This window comes from Neolamprologus brichardi, chromosome 3, assembly GCF_056152115.1.
Source record: "Neolamprologus brichardi isolate AB-2024 chromosome 3, ASM5615211v1, whole genome shotgun sequence".
Classification (NCBI taxonomy): domain Eukaryota; kingdom Metazoa; phylum Chordata; class Actinopteri; order Cichliformes; family Cichlidae; genus Neolamprologus; species Neolamprologus brichardi.
Window position 1 is genome coordinate 41,146,297 of NC_142106.1, and position 20,821 is coordinate 41,167,117.

The following is a 20,821-nucleotide window of genomic DNA, read 5'->3' on the forward strand; positions in this document are numbered from 1 at the left end:
AAAGGACTTAAACATTCATCCGTGCTTTTATCACATCTTAGTTGAACATTATAACACCGAAGATTCAAAATGCAGCTGCTTGACTTCTAGCTGGCACAGCGACCCACTCCGGTTTTAGATAAATTGGCTACCTGTGAAATGTCAAATTTAAGTACCATATGTTTTTTTAATCCCTACGTTGGCTGCACATCATCGGTATCAGATAACAAACAAAAACCCCAACAACCTATTTTCTGTTTGTTTTCATCAAGTCTGAGGTGCCACAAGGTTTGGTCCACTGTGAATTTTAGCTGGTGTTTCTGATGTAAAATCTCATTTAAAAATTATCTGATTTTTGACTCCTTTTTATAGTTTTTAAATACTATTTTATTATATTTCTACCATTCTTGTAGTTTTTACTCTGTTTTCATTTTTAACAGTGTTGTTTGGCCATGTGAGGTTTGTGTTTTGAAAATTGGTTTTGTTGGAGGCCTGGGAATGTAAATGAGTTTGCCTGGAAACCACAATGGGTCAACTTCTGTTGTTTTAAATGTGCTACATAAATAAAACTGGCTTGACATTCGCTTGAAGAACTAAGACAAAGCAGAAAGGTTACTCTGCCTCCGAGGCATTTACCTGCAACATGAAACCAGTGACATAGCTGCTCATCCAGCTCAGGATCCAAATACACAAGTTAATTCCAGTAAAATGATAATTCTGACCTTCAGCCCACTTTGGGTTAAGACGCATTTGGTGATCATTGTGTCTAAGTTGTATTAAATGACCAACTCATCTAGAAGGAGTGGCGACTCTTATGAAGTGTGGATGAGCTCATTAGTTCTTCAGACAGATGAATTTAAAAGAGCCTCCGGGTGGCAAACGTCATGTGTTAACTCACTAAATAAATCAATACAAGTTTAAACAACTAAAGAAACAGTGCAGCGCTGTATCCAAACAAACAAAAATGCCAGTTAAATGCAAACTACAAAGCTCATTCGCTAGTTAGCTTCTTGTTTTGAGGCACTCCTCTTTGCATTAGTCACAGATCACCACAACTACAAGCCGAAGCATCCACAGAGATGCGATAAATATGGCACACTTGTCTAATTGAAGCCACAAATTTGAAATGTCACTTGCTCCACTGAGTCCCTTAATCAGCATGCATTTGTTTTCAAATTCCAGCTATAAAGTCAAGATTTAGCTCTGTGAAATTCAGTTTTGAGGCAGGGACACAAGCAAAAAAAAAAAAAAAAAAAAAGACCTTCTTGTGAACAGACTATGGGCATCTCTAAATACAGACTACAAACCTGCTTTTTAAAAACACAACTGAGCCGACACCATTACGCTATAAATATTTCACACCGCATAATGTTTCCTACTTTGGAAAACTTGCCAAATATTTTGTCTTTTACATAAAGTAGACAGCAGTAAGACCTTCAGAGTAAATCTGTTCATGTTTTGTGACAAACTGAGGAAATTTATGCAAAAACTGCAACGACAAAGTATCAAAGACACTACTGGTGCAGACTTTTAAAAATTTAAAACTGCACTCTGCATTTCAACCAAATGCACAACACAGACACCTCATCTCTGTCTTCTCCCAACGCGTACACCGGCTCCTCCCATCATAGACAGCCTCCATGCTCATGCAGTGATTAGGAGTTGAATAGGGGAGCTGTCAGGTCATTCGTCTTTCCTCTCCTCTCCTCCTCTGTCTCCCCTATCCCCATCCGTCATGCCTTAACCACTGGCCTGGACACATAAACAAGATCAACACACACACCCTCGAGGAGTCGACGTGCACGCTTACACAGACACGAAGAGGACCCCACACACACACGCGCTACAGATTTACTCAAGCTGTCAAGACAAACAAAACACACACACAGAGCTCTGGCTTTTAAAGAATCCAACAAGGACCCACGACATTAAGCAAATATTTACAGTTACAGTTACATGCAGGTGGATGAAAGGGGAGAAAAGTGCTACCAGAAACTCCCCGTGCTGCTGATGACATATTCTGACTGGTGTGTAAAAGGTCAGATGCATGTGTTAGCTCTTATTCTTGTCATTAAGTCCACACTGATGGGCACATTCTGTGTCCATGCCCTCCCCCCCTCTACTTCTTTAACTCAATAGCGATGCCTTAATGCTCTGCCCTCCATTTCCTCTTTACATCCATCCTATTTCTCACATCTTGTCTTCGTGCTAAAAGTAATCAGTAAATGTTCATCAGGCCAAGCATCCTTATCCAAATCCAGCATCTTTTACAGCCCTGAAATATCCTCCAAAAATATTAAAGAAAAAAGGAGCACTCTGCCGTCACACACACACTCCTCACCCCTGTCAAGCTAACAAATTTGTTCATGACCCTTTTCATGGCCATATCTACAAATTAAATCTAGAATCTGCATTTGACATTTGCTATGAGGCTCTTTCCTCAGTGAAATAAAAAGTCTGATTGGCGATCTTTCCAGTAATAAACCCTATCACCACTTCACGGTAGAGCAATCTTTACTTTGCAGTCACAGGAGGAGATGACGACAGAAATATCTGCATGGTAAATCAGCCCATGGGGTATGGGGGGGAATCTACCAAAATATGAATAAATAAACAGATAGAGAATGGTTATTTCTAGGATTAAAGTTTTCCGTGGGCATCTGTGATCATTTGTGTACCTGAGGCTTTATGAAGCGGCTGAACACTTCATAGAACTACGCAAAAGGAGGAGGAAAAGTAATCTAAAGCTTACAGATGGATCTGACACATGCAGTCCTGGTTTATTTTCAACTCATTCCTAATACAGTGTGTTGGCTGCCTCTCTGAGACTGAAACTGCAGCTATCCGTGGTGCTGAAATCACAGGCATCCTGGACAAAATTGGGTAAGAGCTATTGCACTTTTGTTCTTAGGATCTCCCTACAGTGGCATAAACAACAAGTTTAAAATCCAAGTGATAACTTCTGCAGACGACAATACGCTGCCTAAGTTGTGTTCTGTGACAGTGTTCAAGCCCACACAGAGGATGAATTACTATCAAAACACGAGCTTATCAGTTAGCTCGATATTTACAAACTTGCACATCAATCACAGCAAATTTACAGCTATTTGTTTCCCTTTTTCTTTTTTGAGGGACAGTAATAGTGATTCTGGGAAATGCAGGAAATTACAGGCCTAAACAGATGAGATGGTGAAGGCTGATACAACAAAAGCTAATAACGCACACAAAACAACCCAGTGAATGCATCTGGACATCACCAATTTCCTACACATAATGAGTTTTGAAACATTCCTAAAGTAATCATGCAGGATGACCAATTCACGACCACCAGGGAAAACCATATTCGCCAAGAATTATAAATAATATCTGGTGTGTTTTCCTTAAGCAGCGTGGCTCATCCGGTATAAAAAAATGAAGTGCTGAACTGGCTAAAAGAATGATTTCTTAAACTCTTTCAGACACTCTGAGATGCAAGTTTATTAAAACAGATTGCCGCTTAGTGGTATTTTGGGAATCCTTAAGCACTCTGTGACGCACCAAAAGACTCATGATGTACTTCAAACCCACAGGGCATGTTGTCTCAGACTCTGCTAGCAGGTGTCTGGCCTTTTGTGTTAATTATACTTGAATGTGGGAATGATTATCTCATGATCCCTTCAAACAGAGAAGGAAAAAAAGGCAGCCCTAACTAAAATGACAAAAAATGTATACATACACCTCTTATGTCAATTTAATGTTTATAAAAATTAACAGCTCCCCTCAAACACTCCTGTCCACTGAACCGCGGCCCCTTCCGAGAGTTTTGATATAACATAAAGCAGCAGGGAGCTTTTAGTGCCTGTAGAAAACATCAGAAATTCATAGTTTCACCCTGGGATCCTAGCTCAATAAAACTCATTACAAACCGTATCACATAGGGAGCCAGCAGTAGCAGAATTGGAGCCTATATGGCTAAAGGTAAAGTGTAAATAGATATTGTACTGCAAAAACTCAGTAACTGCTATACTTGTGTTTATTTGGCAACCTCAGTTCCATACACAACAATGGTGCCTACTAATTTTATATGACAGTTGTTTTAAATTAGAGCCAGCAGAGCATCTACAGTAGCCAGCATAACTACGTCAGGACCTTTTAACACAGTAACGCTAAGAGTGATTGTGTTAAAAGAATTGCCTTTAATGACTTTAGGATTCTATCATTGGGTTCGCAGCTGTATTGAAGTTTAGGCTCCGAGCTCTTGGCCCCTGCAGGCATGAAAGCTGAACCAAAGAGCAGATTATCTTAACAGGGTGAGAAGCACTTTCAGCCTCTAAACTACTGGCAGTGTGATGAATTTAATTTGGATATACATGCTGAATCATTTTTGTCCACTATTTTAGATTACAGCCAGTAGCTTCAGGCACTGGGGTTTTGATGAAAGCACCTTCTGATGGTAGCTCTGTTGGTAGACTTCTGTTGGTGAATCTTGTTGACCTGTCAGAAGCGAGATGTAGCCTTTCTTTTAAGGTTGATGTGTAATTTAACATCTTCTCTAGTACCAGCTCAGAAGGCTTCGACGCTGTGCCCCGAATGTTAACGTGTTTATAATGAACAAGTTCACAGCACGCTTGGACAGATTAAAGTTTTTGTAATTCTTCCCAAATGTCAGACTGAAACATTAAATTTGAAGTCTTGCTGTGAGACTTCTGCGTGTGCAGTCCCAGGGCTGCATAACACCCAAATGTGTCTTGTTAAGGAAAACCTGAAACAAAATGTTTTTACTTCACTTAACCATCATTTCATTACATCAAAGCAACATTTGAAATAATTGCCCATTTGAATTCCACTCAGTCAATATTAAAAGCAGCAGTTACCACTCATTTACAGAAAAATGCTACAATGAACACTTACATCAACAAAATACAATTTTTTTTTTTTTTTTTACAACTTTTAGGTTTACATGTATAAAACATTAAATTAGTGCTAGGAATTTCCTGAAAAATGATATGTACACAGATTATACTTCCCTCATATCTGATTGGATACTTGTTTGCAACAGTATTGAAGTTATTAAGTTGTGACCTTCAATTTCAAATCCTAAAGAAATGAACACTGAACCACCGTTAACAGTCTAATTAGTGAGTAATGACTGAACACTCAGGTGATACATTGTATCACTTCAAACCCATTTCCACGTCAGATTCAAGATGTCCAGACTACAAAGTATCCATCAAGTGACTCACGAGTGTCTCCAAGGTAACTGATAACAATTAATCATAGAAATCCGAGTACATTCTTAGAAAGCAGTTCCAAGTATGCCAGGAAACGCATACATATAATTGAATGAGAAATAACTAGTTAGGCCCACAATTTATTGTGCACTTCGTGGAACCCCAATTAAGCAGTCATGTGTTTGGTGTCATTACTATCCCACCGCTTCATCAACTTCCATAACAACAGACGATGTGTTATAATTACAGCGACAGACTAAGACAGCAAGAGCACGGAAAGCAGGATTCAATGAGTCGCACGTCGCTTTCTAGAGATCAAAGTAAAGCAATATGCGTCTCCCCTATCCCAAAGAAGTCTCAGTATTGTACTGCTGGGAGTAATGCCTCTCATTTCATGTGGACATGTATTGATGACTACTGTCAGTAGTGATAGTGAGTCATCGAGTTTCTGCACTAATAAATATTAAGCTGTCAGAGCAGGGCTTTTATTTTAAAATAAAAAGCAAACCAAAATGGAAATTTTTGACTCAACAGTCAAGCCCATATTTAGTCCTTCCTCTTCATCTACTGCTCAGCATGCTGCCTCTAATGCTACAACATTCATAGTCTCTATTTTGAGGGACTAGGGGAGCCCAGAACAGCAAATGACTAACAGCCGCCTCTTATTTACAGAATGTACTATAACAGTCTAGTTTTTCCTCAGCACAGAACATCACACATTATTCATTTGAATATTTTTATAGCCTTATCATGGTTGCTGGATTTTCTAGTTAGTATTTATAGGTTTTGACATTTGGGTCTTCAGTTTTTTTTAAATTAGAGCTCCTTCCTCTTCCTTTAGTTCCTGTGACTACACACACACAGGTGTGTGTGTTGTTATCAGACTGTGTGTACAGCTCATGTGCACTGACCGCGGTTCTGAAATGGCTTTCTGGAAGCAGTAACTCGCAAAGTTACAGACTTTTATTAGCCTGAACAGCAGGGGAGGCACAGGTGAAACACGGATCTGTTTTATTTAGCTGTGCTAGTGAGCCAGCAGGAACAACAACAGGGCTCTGGCAGTGGCAGAGCTAAACTCTGTGCAGACATTTATTAACGTTATTAGTTACACAAGCATTTAACAAATCAAAATGTCCTACTGTGAGAAAAGTCTATTAGTAATGTTTACTTGCACAGCCAATAAACCAATCATAATGTGATTAATCCTGTAATGCGGCTGAGGTAGAGCCCATGTAAACAACAACGGTGATATATTCTCATAATCAGAAGTTATGTGCAGTTTTAGCTTCGATATTTAAAAAATGAGTTTAAAAAATGTAAATATCTTAATATAACTTTGACTCTGTACTGGAGGCTTTACTGCATTTTTCCTTCAGTTTATTATCTTGATGAGGCGTTCACCGAGTCACAAAGAAACCCTCAGTGCTTCATTCTTTGGTGAGCACATCTACATTGTTTACGATTTTAAAAGATCTAAAAAGGAGAGCTTTACCACTAAAACATGGGAATACCAAAGGCCGAAATGTCATCATCTCACAAACTAAGACTGTAATAATAATGTAGCCATGCCCTGTAGACACTAGGACTGGTGCAGTACATTTACCAGCCACAGGTGTAAATCACAGCGTTAACCCAAGTAGCACAAAAATAAGAGCAGTAACCCTTTCATGCATGAATTATGACAACCTCTATCAGGATTTTTTTCTTATGTATTTTTATTCATCTTTTGGAATGAAAAAAGATTTTTGAACTTAATTTTTTTAAAACATGTACTTTTCAAAGAGTTTTTTAACATGTCCACTTAAGTGGACAACATATGTTTTGACTTATGAATTTGGTATCGAGTGACACATCAGTGTCCAATGTTGTTGTTTATCTGCAAGTACACCATCAACACTGACACAAACACAAGAAAACAGCCTTTGAATAGCTGCCCACTGTAGTGACCACTATACGTGAACAATTTAACATGATTTTTCTTAATACTTTAGTGATTTTGTGCCACAATGTGATAACTATAAATGGAACATTGTTACTGTACGCTGTGGTTAACATGTGGTTATATAAATCCAATAGAAGTAATGACTTATCATTACTTCCACCTCACTACTTATGATTTATCTACGCCATGCATGGACCAAACTATGATCTGAATAAACAGGAAAAAAGAAAAATGGAAAAAAAAAAACTATAGAACACTCAGGTTATGACTGCTGCTGATCACTATGACGACCGGTGGTGAATGGCAAAATTCCAACATCTGGTTGAGCCTCTGTCCTTTTGACTTGTGTACCTCATTCCTGTGATTACCAATGCAGGATTGTACAGATCCTCTGATGACACACAGAGACAGTTTTAAATCCTCTGAGCTGTAACACGTTTTCACACGTTCTAGAAAACTGTTGAATTCAACTGGGGGAAAAAAAAAACAAAAACAAAACAAACAAAAAAAACCAAACCACTCAATAGTGTGAATCATGCCTCAATCACAACAACTTCCATGGGACCTTAGGACATAGAAGCGCTGGGAGAAAGCTACAAAGCATTTCTAACGACTTGAATGTCCATCAATCCACATTTAGACAAATTGTCTACAAAGGAAGGAAATTAGGCTGCTATTGGTATTCTCCCTAGGAGGGGGCATCCTACACAAAGAGAACAATGTGCAATCCTCAAACAGGTTAAAAGAACTAAATGGTAACAGCGAGAGACCTTGTAAAATGTGTAAAAAGGTAAATGATGCCTCGAAGAAAACCCATTTCTCCAAGAACACACTCGAGCACTCTTAAGTTACAATACTTATCAAAGTCCAGCTTTCTGACAAAAATAACACTTTTGGCTGCTCTTTTTCACAAAGACCTGCCACAGTGGGTAGCTGCACATATATGATTTAGCAGATTTCTTTATTAATAGTATTTATTTTATTTCTATTTATTTATACATACACCAGATGCACTCCCTGACACAAACCCACCTACATGGATCAACCCGGGGATCTTTTGCTCGTTAGGCGAATGTGTAAACCACCACACTGTGGAGACGACTTTTAGACACAAATACACAATTTCTTTGTGGGGGAAAAGGCTGTGCTGCACACTAACAGAGGTACAGGGAGTACCACAGCTTGGGGCCTGGATGTCTTCCCACCATTGAGAGAACAATGGATTCCAAATCACAGCAGCTACTACAGGAGAGTGTCGAGCAGCGGCTTAGCTGAACAGAATAGTTGATATATTAAAAAAAAAATAAAGTTCATGTTTTGGAATGGCTAAGTAAGAGTTGTGACCCCAAACGAATTCAGATGCTGTGGCATGACCTCCGGCGGACTGTTCAAGACGTCCCAGAAATACTGATGAACTCCAACTTGTTTTGTAGGGAGAATCATCTAAAACTCTTCCAAGGTTCAGTGCAAACATCTACAGGAGACATCTTATGTTGTGGCTGATGCTGATGAAGTGCTGAGAGTCATTTAATTGAAGAGATGACCTTATCCAGCCAGCGCTGGGTAATTACGGCGTGTGTTCAGTAAAGACATGAAAAGTCTACTGTTGTGTTCCTATTTTAGATGGCGTTTGCCTACAACTGTGACATAGGAGACAATCACGCAGCATTTAATGAGTCCAAGGGGTTCACAAATGATTCCCAATACACTCAGACACACACACACACGCCTACGTTTCTAAGACAGAACTAATGCCAAGAAACTGCGGCTTATTTCAGGGGAAACAATCAACAAACAAAATCTCATTTGCATTATTTTCATTTGCACCTCCCAGCTTTGTATTTTGACATTTAACAGCCTTTTCTAACAGCTCGCTGCATTTCTGTACAGACCCATTTGTGTAGTTCCCCCGCACACACGAAGTTAATAGTTGCCTCTTAACCACTGTTTGTAATTTCCACTTGTAAACTGCAGCAGCACACTTCATTAAGGCAACACACTCTTGGAAATATTCAGCTTGAATGTGCGATTCTTTTCTCCCACCAATTCGTCCCTGAAGTCATTTCTGTCCTGTGCCTGTACGTCTGAGTGCATTTGTCAGGTTTGTACGCATGAAGCAATATAAACAAATGAGGACCAGCATGTTTTTCCTCCCTCACACTGCATTTACTGCGGCTCATTGCTGGTAAACTGTCGACCAGCAGCAACTTGGAAATCATTTGGAGACACTATTACTAATGCAGGTGAAATGAATAAAAGAAAAATGACATGCAAACGGCTCCAGAGCAAAATTAGAAGATGATGTTGTGCGACTGTGTGTTTGTGCAACTGTGTGTGTGTGTGTGTGTGTGTATGGGTCTGTCCTTCTCTCTCATTATCCCCAGATTGAGACAAATAGAGGGGATCTTGCCCTTCGATCTAAACCTCTACACCATTTACCCTCACATCACAGCTGAGCAAGTGTGCCATGCAGGTTTCTGTGTGCGCGTTTCATTTAGCCTTGTGAGAGGTGTGTGCGTCTAACACCAATGCCGTGTTGGCCACAGAGTCCGTTTGTGTGTTGTGGTATTGCACGATCATTTCAATCTGTAGGTGAAGGTGTGCATTCAGTCACGGATGTTCTCTGGATGTATGTGCAACACTTGTGTGTGTGAACAGAAGCATTTACCACACTGGTGATTATGTCATGTTTGTGCACAGTGGTGCTCAATGAGCGCACTCGTTTGTGGGTTTCAGTGCTGCGTATATTTAGTCACTGTGTCTCACAATTTTCAGTGTGAATCACAAGCAGAAAGCAGTAGCTGATTTACAAAAAAATCCTAAACTTATTTAATAAGTGCATTAAGTACAAGTATGTGAAATCCACAATATATGTGGTGGCATATTTGTTGACCTGGAAGAAAAGATACAAGCATCTTGAATTGACTGGATTGGCAGTGGGTGCACTGATAAGGCAGTCAACGCAGGTATTTCAAGCTGGCCTAAGAAACACAGATTTTTTGAGATATTACAATTTATTAACATGTTAGCCGTTTACCTGATCTGTCCACTTGTGTCCGATAATTACAGATTATAGTAAGGGATCTGTCACTGCTGCATACGAGTCAAGTCAAGCATGTTTCAGTACTCTCTCAGTGGAGTAACCTGAAAGAGCAAAATGAACTTCCTAGTTTCTCTCGCTTTGCCTCATCTCAGTCAGAGGCGCTCATCTCATGTGCGCCTCTGACAGGCTCTTTGTATTACAGTGCTGCCACTCCTTGCTGTCCAGGCAAAATGATGAGCCATTTCCTGCTGCTGTGTCCTGTAGAGGAACAGATCGCTTAGATCCAGCTTATTTTAAAGTGTTTAAGAATGCCGGCAGTATGACTCACAGTCTACAGAAGAATGCATTTAAGACTTAAGGCTGCATTGAGGAAAAGAACCTAAACTTGTGAAATGTCTAAAACCTTTGCACCATAGTGTGAAATACTACAAAATCTAAATCATCAAGGGTGAAAATGGTTTTCAGTTTTCCCCCCATCTCATTCAAAAACACACCTATATACTTGCTGCCGGCAAGGACGTGTTCTGCAGCTGCTGTGAAGGTTCCATATTTGATTCAAGCTGCACAGTGCTGACCAAACTTCACCTTTTCTGTTTCATGGTAGCCCACATCTACTCAATTGTTTAAGAAGAGCCATTCAGCAAAATCTTTTTAAATCTGTTCGAACACTCTGTGTGTTTGGATGCAAGATGAATTCGCAGATGGGGACCTGAGCAACCTTTACAAGGGAGAAATCATTGTGGTCAGATGGCAGTCGCCTCTCTGAAAACAGCAAAGACTGTGGGCTGCTCTGAGTCAGCAGTGGCAGCTACTTGCTCATCTCTATAAAGAGATGGTAGCAAGCACGAATACGCACAACCTCTAGGCAGGGACACTGTTCTGTTTTTTTTTTATTGTACTGTGAGAAGTACTGACCAAATCTTTGAACACAGGAAAAGAGCAGAAAGTAAAAACAGGAAAGTCTTATTTAGCTTCATGATGCTCGCATCTACATTAGATTTTGTCTTTTTCACAGCTCATTGCTTTCTGTCAATTTTGGAGAGGTGTGGATGTTCAAATGCAAACTCCATTGCTAAATCAAACATGCTGATTTAATTTCCCGTCAGAAACAAATATGCAACCGATGGCACACACCACTAGTGAGTTGACCACTGAACCAAAAGAAAGACATCGATGGATGTGTTCAGCGCCGGGTCAGTAGGCCGACTCCCCTGCAACCGTTTTCACTTTGAGGGCTAATTTGGCCTGACCAAACCAGAACAGGTCTGGCCTCTTTCTGATTAAGTGCAGTGCTACTCAGAGTGAACTACACATCCTGCCAATCTTTCTGCTTAGTTCTCAGTCCGAGGGAAAAAAAGACTTTCCCCTTGTGTGCTTTACTTTAACCAGACTGAGCTGTAGAAGCAGATGATCTGCATAGGATGCACCTTTGCCCTACTTTATGTGAAAAAGCATTGTATTTTATTCATAAGTGCACTGAAGTGGGATGTATATAAACCAACTTCTGTGTCAGTAATGAGAGTTTCTCCTGACTCACTCGATCCGTTAGCCAGCATTAGGTCATGTCATTTATTTCGTTCAGCGAGGTCGCTCGCTCCGGGAAGAGAACTTGGTGCTACAACACTAGAGGTTTGATTAATTGTGAATCAACGGGCCATCAACTGGCCGCTCTAAATGACTGAATGAAATAATATATCAAACATCCTGTTGCTGGACCTTCCTGTGAGGGAGGTTTGGCTTACAAAGTTAAAAATATGTTGGCCCACAGCAGCAGGAGAAAAAAAAAGTCAAGAGGGAGAGATCAAGGAACGACAGATATAGGAAAGAAAAAAATGAATGATGGGGAGTCAAATGCTTGAAATGGAAATGAAGAAAGGAGATAAACAGGAAGGGGGCATAAATTGTGAAAGATGAACAAAAAATTGAGTCTTGGGTTGAAATTTAGATACACGAAAAACCAATTCACCCATAACAGAACCACATCTCCATCCCTCATCTCTTTCCTACCATCTATCTCTGAAGTTTCATCTCCAGTGTGGGATTTTGTTGCAAAACAGAACTGCGCTTATGTGAAATTTGGGAGTGACTTAATTCCAACATCCAATAGCTCTGATGTTTTAGGTCCTGCCTTAGTAATGGGACGCACACAGACACACATACACGCGCCCGAAGATGGTTTCCATTTCACGGCCGTTCCCAGCAGCTATCAGCGCGGCAGGGAAATCAAGCCCTCGACCACCGTTTGAAGTAGTATCAGCTGCACTCGCTCCTATCGCCTTCCTATCACTCCATCCAGCCCTCTCTTCTATCTCTCAGTAACCCCTCTCTTCCTCACTTATCTGCCTTATGCCCTCAGAGATCTTTGGCCCCTTCCCTACGTCCCCGTCCTCTCTCTTAATCATCATCGTCTGCTCCCGCTCTCATCCTGATCCGACTGATGCTCGAGGCGGTAAAAACTTCGCTTCCCCTTGTCACACCAGCAGTCTTTTTTTTCCTCCCCCTCCTCCATCTCTCCTTCCTTCTGTCCACCCAACCCTCCATCAGATTTTGTGTAAAAATACCCCTACAACTACGAAATATTATATCCGAAATATGTTTTATCAGTACTTCTCTATATATGACTGCACCACAATCTTTCAGGCCTGTTTTTTAACAGAAGGTGATCGGGCCTCATTGTATGCTTCAATCTACAGCAAACCAAAGAGACGCAGCATGCGGAACCTTAGCTTCTCTCCTAAGGTCTCTTATTTTGTCACACAACTACTTATGTCACTTTTATGTATACAATTAAGTGCTAATTATGCTTCCATTTGCATGGAGACCATCTGAAAATGTGCATTATTGTCCCCATTTGTGCAATTCACTCCTTGTATTTCCTTTCTCAGCAAGAAACACTTTGCAAACACACCTGCATGTAGTTAGTTTAACCCCTAGGCTCCTTTTTTTCTTAATTTTGCAAAGTAAAAAAAAAATTATATTAAAAAAAAAAAGAAAAGTCCTGGAACTCAGTAAGAGCTTCATACCTGGAAGGCCAAAATGAACAACTGTGCACACTGTGGAAAAGAGAAACCTGGGAGAACTTCTCCTTATTCTTCCCAGCATGCTGAAGTGAGATATAGAGAAAAAGGTTTTCTATGCTTGCATGTAGAAATGTAAATGTGAGAGTAGATAACATGCATTAGATATAGCAATATCTTGATATCCATCTCTCTGTATATAGAGATATCTATAGATAAATAGAGCTCTATCTATATATATCTATGACAGATATATCGCGCGCGAGCGAGAGAGAGATACGTCTCAGTCTGTCTGTGTACATTCACTCGCTGTTTCAAATTCTCTTTAATGGAAATATCTAAAGGTATGTGAAATATCTAATCCCATGATAGCAGCTGAATGCATTTAGAAAATGTGAACATGAAGACCTGATAAAGTTCAACCCGAGCGTCAGAATAAGGAAGAAATGTGATTTAAGTGGCTATCAGTGTGCTATAGTGCTGGTGCCAGACAGGTTGGTCTGAGGATTTCAGAAACTGCTGAATTACTGGGATTTTCCCCACACAACCATCTCTAGGATTTACAGAGGATGGTCGGAAAAAGAGAAAATATCCAGTGAGCAGCAGTTCTCTGGGCAAAAATGCCTTGTTGATTCCAGAGGTCAGAGGAGAATGGCCAGACTATCTCAGCTGATGGGAAGGCAACAGTAACTTAAGTATCAGCTCATTATAACCAAGGCTGTAAACAAGCATAACAAATGCAGAAAAGCGTCTCTGAACACAACATGTGGAAGGTTGAAGCAGATCGGCTAAAGCAGCAGCAAAAAAACGACAATGGGCGACACTCTTAAGGTGAGAACAGGAAATTGAGGCTATTATTTACATGGACTCCACAAAATTGGACAACAAAAGAGCGTAAAAATGTTCATGAGCCTCAATCAGCTGTGATATTTGGATGGTCGGGTCACACTTGGACATAAACAGAAAGAAAAGCATGGATCCATCCTGCTTTGTATCAGCGGTTCAGGCTGCTGCTGTAACTGAGCATTGTTTAAACACTACAGCCCACCTGAGTATCTTTGCTGATCATGTCCATCCCTTATGATCAGTGCACCTATCTTCTGACGCCGCTCCCAGTAGGAAAAGACTCGGTCACAAACTCAAGTCATTTAAAACTGGAGCTGGAGATTCCCAACATGGATGTGCAGCTGACAAATCTGCAGCTACTGTGTGATGTCATCATGTCAATATAGACGTAAAATCTCTGAGGGATGTTTCCAGCACTTTTTTAAAAATCTAAGCTGTGACGAACTGGGCAGCTATAAAGGAAAAATGGGGCCAGTAAACTCCAACTCTGTGAAATGTAATGAAACAGAAGACTAATATTAAAGTATCTCAATTTGCTCTATGACCTTTGGGTTTATAACAAAGACGGGGTCCAGTACAGACACCTAACTGGTGGGAGGGGGTAATGCGTGCCAAATCCTTATTCTGTGCATTCCCTATATATAGAATAACAAATCCCACCAATGGACTAAAAACAACACGGTGCCACATCTACATCTGAGCACACATTTTTCTGAAAGTGCATCTTTTTACTTATTTTAAATTAACTACATTGAGCCAGTGTAGGTCGCTGTCATCACTCTTCTTCCTCATTGTTAGTCTCCCACATTCTCCATCTCCTCATCTTGGCTCTTCCTCCTCCTATAGCACATCTTCCGTCTCTTTTCCTCCTTCCTCTCCCCCCACCCCTCTACACCTCAGCCCTGTATTTGTCCTGCTCCTCATCTACATGCCTCTCTCTTGTGCACACACTCTCTCAGTCTGATGCTTGACGCTGCCGGAGACCGATCACGGCGCTTTCCTTTGCTGCTCAATGAGAATCGCACACTTCTTCCCCAGATAAGGACAAAAGAAAAGAAGATGAGATGCAGACAAAATCAAGAGTCAAGTGACTCTGTGGAAGCAGGACAAGTAAAAGAAAGATCCCTTCCTGAGGAGAGAGGAGATTTCTAAAAATACAAGCCAGCTTACTCTCTGCATTCTGTTATTTTCTCTCTCCCTTCTTTGTCCCCTCCTTCATTCAGTACCTGTTCTGTGGGATTAACATGACTTAAAATTCAATCAGCCTACAGCCCTGACGGAAGAGCGACAGAGGAGGCAGACAGAGCGCTGCAGCTGTCGACCGAGTGAGGGGACGACCAACGGGAGAGAGAGAGGCAGACGAAGAGACAGAGATACCAACGAGAGAGAGAGAGAGAGAGAGAGAGAGATGGGTGTTTTTCCACGGAGCTGAGAGAGCGAAAGCCGCGGAGACGGAGAAATGTGACGGCTTCAGGAGTCATGGTGGTGGAATGATCCGGAAAAAGAGGTTAGTAAATACATCTTTTTATACCACAGAGGGCAAAACAAGGGTGAAAGATGCTGGATGAAGATGAAAGAACAATGAGACGACTCAAAAAACAGAAAAATAGCTCTACTGTGCTTTGGAAGTAGCAAAGTGCACACAGGAGGAGAAGAGGGAGATAAACTGGAACGATAAGAAATGAACTGCAGATAATAAAAATTAAATGTAAAAAAAAAAAATCCAGTGGGCTTGTAACATACATGTAGCTGCGGCACTAACATATAGATGCACACTGAAAGGAACACACTCGCCGAGAGACACTGACAGAGTGCAAAGATTTAAAGCACGATAATGAGATTGCTTTCTTAAAAGGTGCCGGTTGGATTGACAGGCCAGAGAGTGGAGGCGGGTGGACTTTTGAACCGTCTGACATTCGTGCCACTGATCAATAGACCAGTTGTTTTATTAGGCTCAGTGTGTGTCTGTGCGTGAGATTCAAAGACAGAGCAAGTAAACGGAGAGATGCAGAGGCTGTGCGTGCTTGCAGAGAGTATCACTGCATGGCTACTTGGATGCGTGCGCCAGCATGTGTAAATGTGTTGCACGACTGTGTCTGTGTGCGTGCCGAGTGCATTTGTGAGCGCAAGAATCATCCATTGCAGCCTACTGAGAAGTGCTAAGAGGGTCTCGGAGCTATCGATTCCCCCTGACTGACAGGTGAGAGATAGAGAGGGAGTGTGGGAAACCGAGGGAGAAAGAAATGAGGGGTGGCAAGTTGAGGAGGGGGCCGTAAGAGAGGCGTGAGTGACAGAAGTTGTGGAAACAGGGAGGTGTGGAGGCATCAGAGGGAAAAGGGAGGTCAGCAGGGTGGAGCAGCGAAAGGCTGATTTATAATTTATGATGCACACAAAAGGAGTTTTCAAAATGGAGCGCATGCACAGTACACACTGCATTTACACTACGTCTCTCTCGTTTTAGGTTTTCCAGCCATCTCCCAGGTTACTCCCAAACCACCTTTTCTGCACTTGCCTCCAAGGTCATCAACAAACGGCTAATTCAGCGTGGGAGAACAAATGTAGCAGCGAGTGTAGAAGAGCCCCGAGACACACCGGAGACCGCTCCTGGAAGTGAGGGACGAGAGGAAGGCGGGAAAAGAAACAAAACTGAGCAGTACAAGAACAAAGAAAGGACCAGATGAATGAATAAAAGAAAAGGAGCTGAGAGTGGAGGCAAAAAAAGGAGCAAAGGGAGGGTGATGGAGGAGAGAGGAGGTGAGAAGGGGAGGTGAAGACTACTGCTTGGATTCTTACTTGACTGAACTGCTTGAGAGAGAAAAGTTGAACACAGCCATGAGGAAATCGTATCAAGATGCCATAAATAGGATTTTAAGCAAAGTGGATTCCTGGATTTTTTTCAAACCCGAGTCTTTTTCGGAATACCGCGCCAGGATTGAGCGAGTAATTCAGGATTTCCCAGGTTTTCTTCATCTATAGAAGCCTAAGAGGATATCGCGGGATTGGAATTTCTCCAACTCTCTGGTTGTCTGACACTGACCTATATCCATCTCCTTTTGATGTGTGTGGGGATGTGTGAGTGTGGAGCGCAGTAGGACAGGTTTCAGTGCAAGCACACAATAACCTCCCACCCCCCCTGTGCTGGCTCAGAATAAGTAGAAACACCTGGGGCGAGATCTGTGCAACATACACACACAAACACACACCCTCAAACCAGGATAACATGTGGAGCTGATTCGGATTATAGAGCCGCACAGACGGAAAAGGTAATGTCCATGCAATTCCAAACACACACACACACACACACACACACACACACACACCAGAAAAGGCAAATCTATATCTGCATGGCTAGCTCTCTTGTGCTGAATCATTGAGTAAATCAATGCAGTGCACACCAGCACTCACTGAACTGGGAACTCAGAGCTCTGTGCCCCTCTCCCTGTCTCTCACACACACAGACACACACACACAAAAACAAACAAAAGTGCATTCAGAAGTTAGAAGTAGTGTCAAATCTACCACTTGGCACCAATTTTAACCTTTTCTTATCATCCTTGTATTCTTTCCACATCCTTTTTCACTCTACCCTCCCATTGAGAATCTGTGTGTGTCTGAGTGTCAGCCAGCCGTCTTGCATCACATTACCTACTAGGTGTGTCTCAGCTTGGCTTTCATCACCTTGCCTTTATGTAATCTCACCTGGCGTGCTGTGTGTGTCTGTGGGGATGACTGTGTGTCTGTGGTGTCAGCAGCAGCAGCCTAAGCAGCACAGATCCGTACTAACCTCCCTTCGTTCGGGGCTTTTTACGTAAGCTTTGCCTGCGTGCGCACACAAACGCGCAGATTTGGCACACTGACACGGGAGATCAGACAGACTGGACAGAGAAGGATAAGAGGGCGATGAGAAAGAAACGGAGAAGGGAGAGAGGGTAAATAGTGATGTGCGGAGATGGAAAAAGGAAAGGGAGGGTTGGCACATGATAGTGGTGGTGGGTATTGAAGGCTAAGAGAGGTCAGATGGAAGGATGGCAGAGGGTGAGTTATAATCAGTGACAGACTGTCATGTGACAAGGAAAAAACAATGAGTGGAAGTAGGAGGAAAGGATACACAGTGACGTGATGAAGGTCTTATGGTAACAGTGAAAAAGCAAAGAAATGGAAGGATCAAGATGAGCAGTGTTGTATAATCGAGATTTCACAAGCAAGAAACTACATTAAAATGAAGGCAGTGGGGAAAAAAGACATGAGATGAGTGACTAGATAATAAAGTTAGAAAGAGACACATCCAGGCTAGAATAATACATGAATGAGGATTGACTGGGTGGGAATTAAAAATAGAAAAACAGATGAGAAGAAATAATTAACAGTGACAGATGGTCATCATTATGTTGCTTTCTACGGTTACCATTGGCTACAATTAGTCTTGCATGGCCCCAAAAACTCTGTTAAAGATCACTAACACCAGTAATGAGCTATTTGGAGATATAACTACAAGGGGAATACAACGTACCATAGGGCTTTTCCATGTAAAAAGACGAGCCAATTATCGAGCCCGGCTTATAGCAAAAGTGAAAATTCTACCTTAGAGGAACATTAATTATCCCGGAAACAAACGAGATTCAGCTTAAAACAATACGGCACATGTGAACAATAAGCTTTCTGAATAACCAAGACAGGGCTCATTATTTGCTCCGTTGATAGTTTACAGTTTTGACTCCCGCTTTGAACGGGGGCACAGCTAATGCAGAAGAAATGACGACTAACTCCTTTTGAAGTGCAACAAAGAGGCTGTTTGGTTTCTATTAAGCAAATCATCAATCTATAATTGGCTCTGCTCTCCTGCTACTGAGTTTCATAAGAATACAGAGCAGGTAAGTGTCATTTGACTCAAACAGTGAAATAAAAGCAGAATAAAAGAACAATTTCTCAATTATGTTGTTAATGCTCCACGTGGCTTCTTGTTATTGAGGGTGTCTGCCCATCATTCCCAGGCAACAGTAAGGCAGGTGAACAGATGGGGCACTTGCTGTTCAAAATACAAGACTTGCCAAGATAAACAAACCAAATGTGTGTATATATTTTATATATATATATATATATATATATATATATATATATATATATATATATATACACGTCTTTCACCCCTGTTTTGCCCTCTGTGAGATAAAAAGATGTATTTACTAACCTCGTTTTATATATATATATTATTTATTTATTAACTGATGGGTTACCGGGCAGTGTTGGTTGTGTGATCTAGCTCAAACAACATGTAAATCCAGACATTTTTGCAGAATGAACTGCATCTGGCCTGTGAATTAAGACTAGGCTGGGTAATTATAATTATACTAGCATACTATAAGTCTGATATGCTAATAATTACACTAAACTTGCTCTCGTGCATTTTTTAATCTTTATAAATGGTAAAAATACCCCAGAAAAGCCAGCTAAATGTAGATTAGAGCCCATTATTAAATACTTATGCACACCACTTCAATATAGCAAAAAGTCAAACTTGGTTATGGTGACAGGACAGTAGCTGGTTGCGGGGCGAGGCCTCACTGATTAATGAATAAAGAGCCAAAAGGAAGATGAGGGACCCAAATAAGTGGAAAAGTCATGAACATTAATGATAACTACATGAAACAAAAAAAGACAGGCACAATTAAACATTAAAGATCATAACCTATGATGGATGTAGGAAGTCACGCACCTGCTTGATTTAACCAACTTTCCATCAAGGAGAGAAGTGGAAAGTTTGAAACCCTGAAACAAGGGAAACGTGGTTACTGTCAGGAGGATGGCACTTGATGGATGAAGTGACGAAAGAGGGGAAGACAAACGGTGAAGGGAGAGACGTGAAAAGCTGAGCTGTTAAGGAATAGTGGGAGGATCAAAGGATGAGGCATCAGGCCGCTGTCGGGATCAGGGATCAGAGCGGCAGATGATGGACAGAGAGGTACAGAACGATAGTGCGATGAAGAGGCGTAATTACAACACTGTTTAAGATAGGGAGGAACACTCGGAGGATGTAGAGAGACTGAGTAATGAAGAATGAAAAGGCGAACGATGACACTTGAGAGGTGGATGATAAGAGAGCGTGGGGATAAGGGAATAGAGGAATAACAATGTCTGAGAAGAAAAACTGCACTAATAAAACAGAGACACAAGGAGGAGGTGTGTGAACGAATGGAATCAATCCGATGAGACCGAATGATAAAAGATTGAGTAATTAGACAGTTGGTAGTCAAACGTAGATTTGTAGGATGTAATGGTAGCAACGAAAGGATGACAAAAAAAAAAAAAAAAAAGGATGAAAGTCAAAAGATGTCAAATGACGGAAGGAAGTGTGAAGATAAAAGTAGAGAATGATTGAAGGAGCAAAAGGAAGAGTTACCAAGAGATTACCCGTAAAGACGTGGAAGGAGCGAGCAAACGTGCTGTACAGAAAGTAAGGAAAGACATGGGGATGAAAGTATGAGTAATTAAACTGTTGACAGTCTGTTTAGGCGCAGCAGGCGCCTGATGAGCAGAACAAACCGTAACCACGGCAACCACTGGAGACAGATGGAGGGGTGGGTTTTGGGGACGGAGATATCCAGGAGATGGGAGAAATGGGGGAAAGTCAAGTGTGAACGTGAGGAAACTTGGGGGAGGGGTTAAGTGTGGGGTCGGAGATGTGGTGGAAATTAAGACTTCACGCAGCAATCGTATTTGAAGAGAAGTGGAAACTATAGCTAGAGGTGAACACTCTGTTATCTATGCTCTCTTCATCCAGTTCTGT

At 41.3% G+C, this 20,821-nt stretch overlaps 2 protein-coding genes across 3 annotated transcripts in view; one reads left to right on the top strand and one right to left on the bottom strand.

Annotated features, from left to right (window-relative positions):
- pcxb (pyruvate carboxylase b) overlaps positions 1-20,821 on the bottom strand; it is a 285,541-nt gene that overhangs the window by 60,137 nt on the left and 204,583 nt on the right. The gene's annotated exons all lie outside the window — the stretch shown is intronic.
- Positions 17,024-20,821, top strand: part of LOC102797977 (leucine-rich repeat and fibronectin type-III domain-containing protein 4) — a 35,581-nt gene continuing 31,783 nt past the window's right edge. The window contains exon 1 of the mRNA XM_087837655.1: positions 17,024-17,300. The gene's annotated coding sequence lies outside the window, so the exon portion shown is untranslated. The remainder of the gene's footprint in view (positions 17,301-20,821) is intronic.